Source organism: Equus caballus, chromosome 3, assembly GCF_041296265.1.
Source record: "Equus caballus isolate H_3958 breed thoroughbred chromosome 3, TB-T2T, whole genome shotgun sequence".
NCBI lineage: Eukaryota > Metazoa > Chordata > Mammalia > Perissodactyla > Equidae > Equus > Equus caballus.
This window is the reverse complement of record NC_091686.1, coordinates 4,936,463-4,951,249: the sequence shown is the minus strand read 5'-3', so window position 1 is coordinate 4,951,249 and position 14,787 is coordinate 4,936,463. Positions and strand designations below refer to the sequence as shown.

General features: G+C 37.2%; 1 long non-coding RNA gene across 7 annotated transcripts in view; it reads left to right on the top strand.

Annotated features, from left to right (window-relative positions):
- The window catches only part of LOC138923559 (uncharacterized), a 45,992-nt gene that overhangs the window by 6,670 nt on the left and 24,535 nt on the right, over nucleotides 1-14,787 (top strand). For 4 of the 7 annotated variants that reach the window (XR_011437298.1, XR_011437300.1, XR_011437301.1 and 1 more), the window contains exon 1: nucleotides 996-1,373. The exons of 1 other annotated variant lie outside the window; for it this stretch is intronic. This is a non-coding gene — a long non-coding RNA (uncharacterized lncRNA). Of the gene's footprint in view, nucleotides 1-994; nucleotides 1,374-14,787 lie in introns of those variants that run through there. 2 more of the 7 variants (XR_011437302.1, XR_011437299.1) reach the window with 1 other exon arrangement.

Below are 14,787 nucleotides of genomic sequence, written 5' to 3'. Positions count from 1 at the left end.
CTTGACAATGGTTGTAAAATCTAATGTTCTCAGTGCCTGGCAAGTTAAATCAATGAGTTAAGTGAGAGGTGAAGGACGATAGGGAGTGGAGTGGACTGCAGTAAACTGGAGAGCATGCGGCCCATCTCAGGTGGGCAGCTGCTGTTCGTCTTCAATTACAGCTGTGACGTGGGAATGTGAATTCAGTGTTCCACAATTCCAAGTTTTCAAGGGAAAATGTAAATATTGTTTTTCTGTGTGTGAAATATTCTGATATTTTACCAACAGACAAAGCATGTCTGGCAACCGGGGCCACCATGTGCAACTGGGTAGGCTGTGTTTGAGCTGAGGGTCCTAAGGAAGTCTACTCAGATAAAGGAATGTCTTTTTCTAATTCATATGCAGATACACATAGAGCTGCACAGAAGCCATGATTAGGTCATATCCAGCCTGCCGGCCTCCAATTTGAAGCCTCTGGTTTGGGAGGAAGCTTGCTTTCTCTGTTCTTATCAGGCCTTTCTGTAAACTAGTGTGAACAGCTTACAAGACACACCCAGTTCAACGCCATCAGCCCTGTCACCTGTGCGCGAAGCCATAGTTCCCCTATGGCTGTCATCCAGGCCCACAGCGTGGGGGAGGTGATGGGCATTTTGAATTCTGGCTGCTGGGCACTTGTAAACAGGTGCTATTAACCTGGTGTCTGTTTCCTTGAACTACAGCATTACCTGATTTTCCGGGCAGCCGTGCAAAATATAATCGCCCAATTCTTGTCCACCCAAAAGATGGAATAAAAGCAAAAGCAGGGTACAATTTCACGTTATGGACACTTGCCGCAGTGCACACGTAACACTAGTAATTTGGAAAGGAAGAAGTCTGAGCTATCATTAGGGGCACTAATGTATTCCCCTGGGATCTTCTCACATAGCAGTTATTCCATGAAGCATTCCTTGCTGTAGTTTCCTGTTTTTCTTTCCTTCTCTCCGACTGTACAGCTTCCAGGGAAACAAAAACGGATGGAAAGGTGTTTTGGGTGTCCTCACCAGAGCAACAAGCTTCCATTCTCGCTGCCAGGCCTCTGAGCGACGCAATTAAACCCAGCTTTCAGGGTGAATGGTAAACCCCGAAGCAGGCTCTGCCCCTGGAAGAGAGGAAGGAGCTCACGCACTGAAAAGTGTGTTGGTAGTTTCACTTTACTTCGTGGCCTTGTAGGGCCCCAAGACTCCGCTGGAGGCGGTGAGTACCCACTGGCTTCTGGGAGCTGATCATGATAAACCAAACAAAGCTCACACTGACCAGAGATGCGGCCAGTGGCTTAGAAATAATCCAGGCATTCCAAGAATGCATGGCCACAGTCTGCTCCATCTGCAGAGCACACAGAGAAGAAATGTGAAGAGGTAATGCCCGTATTTTAAAGAAATCTCTTCTAGTACGTTATTGATGAGGCTTTTCTCTTTTCTTTCCTTTTTCTTCTTTTTCTGTCTTTGTTTTTCATAAATTTCTTTGGCTGCCATTGCAGTTCCAACACTCCTCTTCTCCCTTCCCCCATGGGAGTTATTTGAGTCATGATGTGCCTCAAAAGGGCCGATCTCCAAAAAAGAAAAGAAAAAGGAAAACTATTAGAAACATAATGAGCCTCTTAGTCTCTTTTTTTTTTTTTTTTTTTTTTTCCCTTTCTGGCCTTGTGTGTAATCAGGAGAAGAGAGAAGGACCTTGTGTACATTGCTGTGAGGGAAGCTGCTCTGGGCTGGGTTGGTGGGAGGTAGTACAGGACTGATGCTTGTAGCCAGTGTCCGGAGTTTAGCGGGCATTCAATAGCGCGGTGGTTCTCAATTCATGTGTATTGGAAGCTTTTGGAAGATCTTCATTCAGTGCATCTTGGATAGGATCTACGCATCTGTAGTTTTTTAAATCTTCAAAGGCGATTCTGATATATAGCCAAAGAAGAAAATGTGTATTTGTTAGAAGGAAAAATCATTGAATTAAGGAAGGAGTAAAAAAATGCAACTAGACCAAAAAGCAATTGTATTAGATTTGAGGCAAGAATTCTTTTTTTCCAATTGTTTTGTTGAGATCATAACAGTTTATAGCATTGTATAATTTGGGGTGTACATTATTATTTATCAGTTTCTGTATGGACTGCATCATGATCACCACGGGTGATCTAACTTTTATCTGTCACCATACACACCTGCCATTTTACCCCTTTTGCCCCCCCAACCCCCTCCCCTCTGGTAACCACTAATCTGTTCTCTTTTTCCGTGTATTAGTTTATCTTCCACATGTGAGTGAAATCATGCAGTACTTGTCTTTGTCTGGCTTATTTTGATTAACCTCATACCCTCAAGGTCCATCCATTATGTCACAAATGGGAGGATTGTGTCTTTTTTATGGCTGAGTAGTATTCCATTGTGTATATATATACCACATCTTCTTTATCCATTCAGCTGTAGAAGGGCACTTGGGTTGCTTCCACGTCTTGGCTATTGTGAATAATGCTGCAATGAACATAGGGGTGCATAAGTCTGTTTGGATTATTGACTTCAAATTCTTTGGATAAATACCCAGTAGTGGGATAGCTGGATCTTATGGTATTTCTAATTTTTTGAGAAATCTCTGTATTGTTTTCCACAGTGGCTACAGCAGTTTGCTTTCTCACCAGCAGTGTTTGAGGGTTCCCTTTCCTCACATCCTCTCCAACATTTGTTATTTTTTGTCTTGGTAATTATAGCCACTCTGACAGGTGTAAGGTGATATCTCATTATAGTTTTGATTTGCATTTCCCTAATAATTAATGATGCTGAACATCTTTTCATGTCTCTGTTGGCCATCTGTGTATGTTCTTTAGAAAAATGTCTGTTCATATCCTCCACCCATTTTTTGATTGAGTTGTTTGGTTTTTTTTTTTGTTGTTGCGTTGTATGAGTTCTTTGTACATTTTGGATATTAACCTCTTGTCAGATATATGATTTGCAAATACTTTCTCCCAGCTCATGGGTTGTCTTTTCATTTTGTTCATGATTTCATTTGCTTTGCAGAAGGTTTTTATCTGATGTAGTCCCATTTGTTTATTTTTTCTTCTGTTTCCCTTGCCTGAGTACGTGTGGTATTCCAACAGATGCTGCTAAGACCAATGTCAGAGAGTGTACTGCCTATATTTTCTTCTAGGAGTTTTATGGCTTCAGGTCTTACATTCAAGACTTTAATCCATTTTGAGTTAATTTTTGTGTGTGGTGCAAGACAATGGTCCACTTTCATTCTTTTGCATGTGGCTGTCCAGTTTTCCCAACACCATTTATTGAAGAGAATTTCCTTTCTCCATTATATGTTCCTGACTCCTTTGTCAAGATTAACTGTCCTCAGATCTGTGATTTTATTTCTGGGCTTTCAATTCTGTTCTGTTGATCCGTGTATCTGTTTTTGTGCCAGTACATGCTGTTTTGATTACTGTAGCTCTGTAGTATATTTTGACATCAGGGATTGTGATGCCTCCAGCTTTGTTCTTTTTTCTCAGGATTGCTTTGGTATTCAGGGTCTTTTGTTGTTCCATACAAATTTTAGGATTCTTTATTCTATTTCTGTGGAGAATGTGATTGGGATTCTGATTGGGATTGCATTGAATCTGTCGATTTATTTAGGTAGTATGGACATTTTTAACTATGTTTATTCTTCCAATCCATGGGCATGGAATATCTTTCCATTTCTTTGTGTCTTCTTTGATTTCTTTCAATGATGTTTTGTAGTTTTCAATGTATATATCTTTCACCTCCTTGGTTAAATTTATTCCTAGGTATTTTATTCTTTTTGTTGTGATCGTAAACGGGATTGTATTCTTGAGTTCTCTTTCTGCCAGTTCATTGTTAGTGTATAGAAATGCAACTGATTTTTATAAGTTGATTTTGTACCCTGCAACTTTGTTGTAGTTGTTGATTATTTCTAATAGTTTTCTGATGGATTCTTTAGGGTTTTCTACATATAGAATCATGTCATCTGAAAACAGCAAGAGTTTCATTTCTTCCTTTCCAATTTGGATACCTTTTATTTCTTTTTCTTGCATAATTGCTCTGGCCAAAACCTCCAGTACCATATTGAATAGAAGTGGTGATAGTGGGCACCCTTGACTTGTTCCTGTTCTTAGAGGGATAGCTTTCAGTTTCTCGCCATTGAGTATGATGTTGGTTGTGGGTTTGTCATATATGGCCTTTATTATGTTGATGTATTTTCCTTCTATATGCATTTTATTGAGAGTTGTTATCATAAATGGATGTTGGCTCTTGTCAAATGCTTTCTCTGCATCTATTTAGATGATCACGTGGTTTTTGTTCCTCATTTTGTTAATGTGGTGTATCACATTGATTGATTTGCAGATGTTGAACCATCCCTGTGTCCCTGAAATAAATCCCACTTGATCATGATGTATGATGTTTTTAATGTGTTGCTGTATTCAATTTGCCAATGTTTTATTGAATATTTTTGCATCTAAGTTAATCAGCAATATTGGCCTGTAATTTTCCTTCTTTGTGTTGTCCTTGTCTAGTTTTGGCCTCAGGGTAATGTTGGCATCGTAGAATGAGCTAGGACGTGTTCTGTCTACTTCAATTTTTTGGAAGAGTTTGACAAGTATAGGTAGAAAATCTTCTTTGAATGTTTGGTAGAATTCTCCAGAGAAGCCATCTGGTCCTGGACTTTTGTTTCTTGGGAGGTTTTTGATTACTGTTTCAATCTCTTTACTTGTGATTTGTCTATTCAGAGTCTCTATTTCTTCTTGATTCAGTTTTGGGAGGTTGTATGAATCTAATAATTAATCTATTTCTGCTAGGTCATCCAATTTGTGGGCATATAGTTTTTCATAATATTCTCTTATAATCCTTTGTATTTTGTGGTATCCATTGTAATTTGTCCTTTTTCATTTCTAATTTTATTTATTTGAGCCTTCTGTCTTTTTTTCTTGGTGAGTCTGGCTAAAGGTTTGTCAATTTTGTTTATCTTCTCAAAGAACCAGCTATTAGTTTCATTGATCCTTTCTACTTTTTTTTTTTTTTTAGTCTTTGTTTCATTTATTTCTGCCTTAATTTTTATCATTTGCCTCCTTCTGCTGACTTTGGGCTTTGTTTGTTCCTCTTTTTCTAGTTCTGCTAGATTCAGTTTAAGATTACTTATTTGAGGGGCTGGCCATAGTGGTTAAGTTCACATGCTCCACTTCGGCAGCCGGGGTTTGCGGGTTCCGATCCCAGGAATGGACCTACATGCCGTTCATCAGGCCATGCTGTGGTAGCATCCCACATGCAAAATAGAGAAAGATTGGCACAGATGTTGGCTCGGTGACAATCTTCCTTAAGCAAAAAGAGGAAGATTGGCAACAGATGTTAGCTCAGGGCCAATCTTCCTCACCAAAAAAAAAAAGAAGAAGAAGAAGAAGAAGGATTACTTATTTGAAATTTTTCTTGTTTGTTCAGGTGGGCCTGTATTGCTATGAATTTCCCTCTTATAACTGCATTTCCTGTGTCCCATAAGAGTTCATATGTTGTATTTTCATTTTCATTTGTCTCTAGGTATTTTTTAATTTCTCCTTTGATTTCTTCATTGATCTGATGGTTGTTCAGTAGCATGTTGTTTGGTTTCCACATATTTCTGACTTTCCCAGCCTTTTTCTTGTAGTTTATTTCTAGTTTCATAGCATTGTGGTCAGAAAAGATGCTTGAGATGATTTCAGTCTTCTTAAATTTATTGAGACTTGCCTTATTTCCCAATATATGGTCTATCTTTGAGAATGACCCATGTGCAATCTGCACTTGAGAAGAATGTATATTCTGATGCTTTTGGATGGAATGCTCTCAATATATCTATTAAGTCCATCTGATTAAGTGTTTCATTTAAATCCACTGTTTTGTTGCTGACTTTCTGTCTGGATGATCTGTCCATTGATGTAAGTGGGGTGTTGAGGTCCCCTACTATTATTGTGTTGCTGTTAACTTCTCCCTTTATGTATGTTAATAGCTTCTTTATATACTTTGGTGCTCCTGTGGTAGGTGCATATATGTTCATAAGTATTACGTCCTTTTGGTGAAATGTACCTTTTATCATTATATAACTGTCCCTCTTTGTCTCTCTTTGTCTTTTTTATCTTGAAGTCTGCTTTGTCTGATATAAGTATGGCAGCACCTGCTTTCTTTTGTTTGCTGTTTGCTTGGAGTATCGTCCTCTATCCCTTCACTCTGACCCTTTGTTTGTCTTTAGAGCTGAGATGTGTTTCCTGGAGGCAGCATATTGTTGGATCTTATTTTATAATCCATCCAGCTACTCGGTGTCTTTTGACTGGAGAATTTAATCCACTTACATTAAGAGTGATTATTGATATATGAGAGCTTCATACTGCGGTTTTATATCTGTTTTCCGGTTGTTCTTTGTTTCCATTGTTTCTTTTCCTTTGTATTTTTGACTGCCATTTCATTTTGGTTTTCTCTGTGGAGGTTTTCTCTTTTTTAATGAATTGTGGCCCTGCTCTTATTTTTTGTTTAGTGGTTGCTGTAAGGCTTGTATAAAAGATCTCATAGATGAGATAGTCCTTTTTCTGATAGCCTCTTATTTCCATTAGCCTTAAGCAGGTTCTGTCCCTTCCTCTTCCCCTTCTGAGTTATTGTTGTCACAAATTATTCTGTCTTGTGTTGTGAGTTTGTGACTAAGTTAAAGTGTTTATACTGACTTTTGATGTTTTCCTTCCTTTTATCTTTTAAGTTATAACTGAGTATTTGCTTCCCTGTTCTGAAAGAGAGCCACAGTTTTCTGATTTTGTCTATTTATCTCCTTGCTCAAAGCTTTTTAGACCTTTGTCTTTTTGTTTCAGGTATGAGGGCATCTTTAATCATTTCTTTTAGGGAGGTCTAGTGGCAATAAACTCCCTCAGCTTTTATTTATCTGGGAAAGCTTTTATTTCTCCATCATGTCTGAAGGATTGTTTTGCTGGATAGAGTATTCTTGGCTGAAAGTTTTTGTCTTTCATATTTTGAATATATCATTCCCTTCTCTCCTAGCCTGTAAGGTTTCTGCAGAGAAATCTGCTGGATGCCTGACAGGGTTCCTTTGTAGGTTATTTTATTCTGCCTTGCTGCTTTTAATATTTTATCCTTGTCAGTGACTTTTGTCAGTTTTACTGTTACATGCCTTGGAGAAGGTCTTTTAGCATTGATGTAATTAGGTGTTCTGTTATCTTCATGTATTTGTAAATCCAGTTCCTTCCTCAGATGTGGGAAGTTCTCAGCTATTATTTCTTTGAGCAAACTCCTTTCTCCTTTCTCCCTCTTTTCTCCCTCTGGAATACTTATAATCCTTATGTTGGTTTTCCTAATAAAGTCTGATATTTCTCAAAGAATTCCTTCATTTAAAAAAAAAGTCTTAGTTCTCTCTCCTCTTTCCACCTGTAGCATTTCTATATTTCCATCCTCTAAATCATCAGTTCTTTCCTCCATAACATCAGCTCCATTTTTTTAAAGGATTCTATATTATTTTTTACTTCATTAATTGTGTTCTTCATATCCAGAATTTCTGCTTGTTTTTTGTTTTTTTTTTTTACAGTTTCAATCTCTTCGGTGAAATATTCCTTCTTCTCATTAATTTTATTCCTGAACTCATTGAACTGTCTTTCTGTGTTTTCTTGTAACTCATTAAGTTTCTTTATGACAGCTATTTTGAATTCTCTGTCATTTAGATTGTAAATTTCTGTGTCTGCATGATTGGTTTCTGGAGAATTGTCATTTTCCTTCTGGTCTAAGTTGTTGCTGTAATTTCTCATGGTGTTTGATGAGCTAATATTTTCTCAGCACATTTGTGGTAGTATTAGGTTGCAGATCCCACCTGCTACCACTAGCAGGGAGCAGGAGCTGTGTTTTTGATCTCACCCCATCTGCTGGAAGTTGTAGGGGTACTATGGGTGCTTGCACTTGTCAGGAGAGTATTTGTGTGTGTGTGTAGATCGCTGCTGCCTCTTCTTATAGTCGTGCTGGCCACTGTGCTTGGTGGGCAGGGATTCCTAGTGGGGTCCGCACCTGTGCCACTTCTTGGGGCCACAGTGGCATGGTGGGCTCTCCCACCACCAGGAAAGTGATCACAAGCTAAGGGCTGCTGCTGCTTCTTCCTACAGTCAGTGCAAGGTGCAGTCTCACTTTCGGGGCACAGTGGTACTGTGGGTGTTCATGCCAGCCAGGAAAGCATTCACATGCAGGCACAGGGCTGCTGGGGAAGGGCAGGGAGTCCTCACCTATCTCCACCACTTCCCCAAGGCCCAATCCATCTACCTTTAGATGTATAGCTGCGTGTGTCTCTCAGGCATCCTGTTGTGCTGTGTGGGTTTCCTCCATTGCTCAATGATTGTCCATTTAACTATAGTTCAAAGAGGGAGAGACAAAGGGAATGGCTCACTCCACTGTGTTGCTGACATCACCTTGTTCTTGATGGTCTTTACATCAGATTCTTCATTGATTATGATCCTCAAAGTGAGCTTCCTACGAGTACCCAGAATTCTTTAATATCACAATGTGAACCTGAATTTAAAGAATCTTCCTTCTATTGGTGTGTTATCAATTTTGGCTGTGTAGGGCTTGTGATGTTCTCCTAGCCTTGATGAAGGATTGGTAAGGTGGATTGTAGGTGGGTACATGTTGCAGCACTCATTTACTCATTTAATAAATATGTATTGCGATTTCCCTGAGCAGCCACAGAAAACACACAGACACAGATTAAAAACCCGCAGAGAAAAAAAAAAACCCAATTCTAAAAAGTACTCAATGAATACAAAAGAGGGCAGGAAAGGAGCATCAAGGATCAGAGAATAGAAGAAGAAAAATAGAAAAAAGTGACAAAATGATAGATTTAAGCCCAATCTTTATCAATAACTATATTACCTTAAATGGGAGTAAATACTCCAATTGTAAAGCCAGTATTCTCAGGATGGATAAACAGCTAATTGGTATCTATAATTGATGTACCTTAAATATGAAAATGTGAATAGAAAAAATCAAAAGAGGAAAACAATATACTAAACACTACTCATAAGAAAGCTGGTATGCCTCTGTTAAACAAAGAAGATTTCAAAACAGAAAATATTACCAGACATAAGATGGAGACATTTCATAATAATAGGGTCAATTCATCAAGAAGAGAGAATCCTAAATGTATGTGCATCTAAGGCATGTGCATTCATCAAACTACATGCAAGAAAAATAGACGGAACTAAAGGGAGAAACAGATCGATGGACAACCAGGATGGGAGACCTCAACACTCCTTTCTCAGTAACTGATGGCCAAGGAAACAAAAAAATCAGAAAAGGTACTAGTAAGCAACACAATGTAATAGACATTTATAAAATTCTTACAATCAACAGATACAGAATATACATTTTTATTAAGGACACATAAAAGATTAACCAAAATAGACCAGGTTCTGGATCATAAAACAAGTCCCTTCAAATTTTTAAGGTTGAAATAATACAAAATGTGTTCTCTGACCAGGATAACATTAAATTAGAAATAATTAATAAAAATATATCTACATATTGCCCACACATTTGAAAATTAAGCAACACACTGGCAAATAACCCATGGTTCAAAGAAAAATTCATAAGAGAAATCAGAAAATATTTTGAAGTAATTAATAATGAAAACACAAATATCAAAATATGTAGGGCACAGCTGAAGTGGTGCTAAGAGAGAAAATCATGTCTTTAAATACTTATATTAGAAAAGAAGAAAGATCTAAAATAAATTATATAACTTCTACCTTAAGAAACTAGGAAAACTGGAGCAACTAAGGTCAAAGTAAGTTAAAAGGAGGAAATTGTATATATATGTATGTATTTTATATACATACATATATACATACATACATACATATATATATATATATATATATATATATATATATATATATTCTATGGAAAAAATAGATAAATGTGAAGTCCAAAAGTTGATATTATTTAACAAATATTAGTGAAATTGATAAACTACGAACAAGACTGAACCAGAAAGAAGAGGGAAAACACAAAGACTAACATTAAGAATGAAAGAGGATATCACTACAGGCACCTTATGTCACCACGTTTTACAACTTTTAAAAAAATACGGTAATCCAAACTGTTTAAAGAATAGATGATCTGACTAGCTCTAAATATTCACTAAAAATTTAACTCATAATTAAAATCCTTTTCACTAATAAACCCCTGTCTCCACCAACCTCACTGGTGAACTCTATTAAATGTTTAAGGAGGAAATAACCTTCATCTTATACAAACTCATCAAAAATAATGGAGGAGGAGGGACTTTCTAACTCATTTTATAAAGCCAGCACACTAAAACCTGAGAAGGACATTGCAAGAAGAGAAAACTGCGGGTCAGTATCACTCATTAAATAGACTAAAAAAATCCTTAATGTAATATTAACAGTTAGTATAGAAGTATATAAAAAGTACAATACATTATGATCAAGTGGGTTTAGTTCTAGGAATGTAAGATTCTTTTAATATTCAAAAACCAATGTAATTCACTTCATTTACAGAGTGCAAGAGAAAAGTGATATGATGATCTCAAGAAGTGCAGAAAAAGTATTTGACAAAATGCAACACACATTTATGATTATGAAAAAGGAAGAAGAACCTTTGAGCAAATTAGAAATAAAAGAGAATTTCTTCAATTTAATACAGGGCATCTCTGAAAAAGATCTCATTCTTAATGGTGAAATATTGAAAGCATTAACATCATTTGTTAATGTCATTCTTAATGGTGAAATATCAAAAACATTCATCCTAAGATTGAGAACAGGCAAATTTTTCTACTCTAAACAGTTTCTCCTCAACGTTTTACTAGAGTTCAATGAAATAAAACGTTGATAATGAAGAAGTAAAACTATTCATAATGACATGATTGCACATATAAAGGAATCTTAAAAAATTAGTAGATCTGATATGTGAATTCAGCAAGGTCTCAGCATAAAAAGCTAATGTACAAAAATCAATTGTATACCTGTATATTAGCAACAAACAATTGGAAAATAGAATTTTTAAAATACCATTCATAATAAAACCAACAAATATCTGGAAATAAATTTAACAAAAGACGTAAAAGACCTTTACATTAAAATCTATAAAATACTGTCTAGGAAAAAGTAAAGACTTAAATAAAAATGGTTTTACCATGCTCATGGAATTGGAAGACTCAGTATTATAAAGATGTCAAATTTCACTCAAATTGATCTATAGATTTAGTGTAATTGCAATCAAAATCCCATCAGGCTTTTTTGGTAGAAATAAATAAGCTGCTAATAAAATTTATATAGAAATGCAAACAACCTAAAATAGCCAAAACAAAGAAGGACAAAGTTGGAAGACTTATGCTACCTGATTTTAAGATTTGCTATAAAGCTATAGTAATCAAGACAGTGTAATACTGGTGTAAGGACGGACAAACAGATCTATGGAACAAAAAAGAAAGTCAAAAAGTAGATCCACATGTATACAGTCAATTGATTTTTCAAGAGAACACCAATACAATTTAATGGGAAAAGGAAAATCTTTTTGACACATTATGTTGGCTAGCTGGATATCTGTGTGGGAAAAAATTTGAACTGCTGCTCATCCCTCACACCATACACAAAATCAGCTGGAAGTAGATTACAGCTCGAAAGGTAAAAGCTTAAACTATAAAACTCTTAGATGAAAAAATAGATGAATATCTTTGTGATCTGGGCTTAGGCAAAGATTTTTTAGATAGAATGCAAAATGTGAAAATTATAAAAGAAAAAGATAATAAACGACTTCATCAAAATTAATTTCTGCTCCTTAATAGTCATCATTACAGGAATGAAAAGGCAAACCACAGAATGAGGAAAACGTAGACAGTATTTTCTGCAAAGTATGCCATATATATCCACAAAAACTTGTATCCAGAATATATGAAGAACTCCCACAAATAAATAGCAAAAAGAGAAACAACCCAAGACAAAATAGTTGAAGGACTTGGAAAATTCGCAAAAGAGGATATATGAATGACCGCTAAGTACATGAAAAGATGTTCGATGTTTTAAGCCTGATGGGAAATGCAAATTAAAACCATAATAAGAAACTATTATATATTCACTAAAATCTATAAAATTTAAAAAGACTAACAATATCTTATGACGGAAAGGATGCAGAGCAACTGGACCACTCATGTGTTGTTGGTGGAGGTGTAAAATTAGACAACCGCTTTGGAAAACTGTCAGTTTCTTATAAAGTTCAAAATACACCTACCTTATGATCCAGCAACTCAACTTCTACCTATTTACCCAAGAGAAATGGAAGCATATTTCCACAAAATGACTTGTTCATTGCAAGAATGTTTATTGCAGCTTAACTCATAATAGTAAGAAATTCAAAACAACATGTTTAAATTTTCTTGTTGTCCATCAACAAGAAAACGGATTAACAAACTGTGATAAATCTGTGCACTGGAATAGTGTGCAGCAAAAATGGAACAAATTACTCATTCATACAACACATGGGTAAATCTCAAAAACACAATGTGAGAATCAATCAAGATAAAAAATAACTCATACTGTATGTTTGCATTTATATCGAATTAAAGGACAGGCAGAACTAATCTATGAAGAATCATAACTGTGTTTCCTCATAGAGAGAAATCAGAATTGTGGTTACATCTGGTGGGAAGAGGGTTAAAACTTGAAAGGGACACAGGGGAACTTTCAGGGTGATGATAATACTCTATACCTTGATTGAGGTGTTACTTAAATGAGTATATACATTTGCCAAAGTCCATCGAAATGCGCATTTAGGATCTGTGCATTTTACTGTATGCAATTAAATCAAAGAAAGGAATGTATGGACACCCACTGTGTCTTAAGTGCTATACTAGACCCTGGGGATAAGATAGTGAGCAAAAGTCATAGTCCTTGCCCTCATGGAGCTTAGAAAGGAGAGGTGGAGAAAGATATCAATGGAAAAATCATGTACTTGAAAACCTGAGAAATGTAGATGAGCGAAATGTTTGAGCAGGAATCTGAGAGCACAGCAGGTGTGAACAACAGTCCCTAAACTCAGAAGTGCAACAAGTATCACATTCTGGTAAATTGTCTTAGTTCTCCCCCATGTGGGTGGGTGGGAGGTTCCATCTCTGTCTGCCTTGGGACTGCCTTCTCTTTCCTGATCACTTCACCCTCAGGGACTCTGGTGGTACCTGGACAGAGTAGTGTAGTCCTCCAGGCTCCTGGCAATCAGGGCTTTCGTGGTCATTGCTGATATCTTTTTGTCCAATGAGGAAGGATCCTTGAAGGAGAGAGGCATGCTACTGTTGAACTCATAAGCAGTTCTCTAGAAACCCCACACAGCCATCTTTTGGAGGTATTGCCATCTCTTCAGGGGTTTGTCTAGGAGTAAAGAGAAGGTCTCCACTGTTCACTGGATTTCTCACTCTCTCTTGCCCTCTACTCCTCCAACTTCTCTGTGGACACCTGGCATTGTCTTTTTAGAGAGCTTAAACTGCTGGCAAAGACAGGATGCCTTTGCTCTCTGCCCTACAAAACTTGGTTATTCAAGGAAGGACAACAAGGCCAAACTACAGGCTTGAAATGTGAGAAAGAAAGAAAAATCACACATGTATATGCAATGATAATTTCAATAAATTATCCTGCCCAAGATTATTTACTGGAGCAAAGTGATTCAGGCAGAGAGGCCTGGGAAGAGCTTCTCTGAGGAACTAATGATTGAACTAGATTTCTTGAAGAGGTGGAATTAACTACGTCAGGTGGGGTGGGGGAAGGAGTGTTTCAGGAGGTAGGACAGCATATGTAAAGGCCCTGTGGTGAAGGGGAGCACGCTGTATTCAAGGAACCTAAAGGAGGCTAGTGGACTGCTGTGCAGTGAACAAAGCATAGGGGTACAGAGACCAGAGAGGCAGGCAGGAGCCAGACCTGGGAAGGCCAACATTGCCATCCTTATCTTAGGGTAAATGGGAAGCTATTGAAGTGTTCCAAACTCCTTTTTTCTCCCTCCCTTTAAAAAATATATTTGGCTAGAGTGTTTATTGAAGGTATGGCTGGTCCTCAATTCTACCCACTGCTGGGGCTGCTTCTAAGTGGAGTCAGGAAGCCCCCACACACATCCCTTTTGGGTTTTGTAGATTCAGAAGGGCCACTGATCTCGGGGATGGGCACACCCATGCATACGGGTAACGTTGTACTCCAGCCAACCCTCATTACTGCATATTTCTTCAACTTGGGATATGTGATCACTTTCCCAGTTGATTCAAAGCAGTTAGGTGAAATGGCTGGAGAAATAAAAGTAATTTAGGTTATAAATGAGAATGCTAACCATATGATAGGTTGCTATAAGGAAGACCAACATTAATGTGCTGTAATATGCAATCTGAACTTGCAGAGGAGTGAGTTATGTACTGCAATAATAAGGAGGCACAAAAGTTATGTGAGTACTTACTGTCAGGATAGCTATTTCTACAATGAGGCTTTTACAGTCTGGGTGCATGTCTGTGCATAATTTTCATATGCTTCCCAGGTATCATATGTTATATCTAAAGACAGGAAGAGGCTAGTGGCCAAAGGAGGAAAAATATGCTATTAAACTCATTAATTTGTGAGTTCTGGTTATAGAATGATTGTGAAGGACAGTCGTTTCTTGGCTTGAATGTGTTATTTTGCTGTAATTTTAAGTGTGAATGTGTGAAAATATTGAGTGCATCTGCTAAGTGAGGCAAAGTGTAGAGTGAAACTTTATTTATTTAACCTTATTTTGTCAGTAATGAGGATGGGGAATC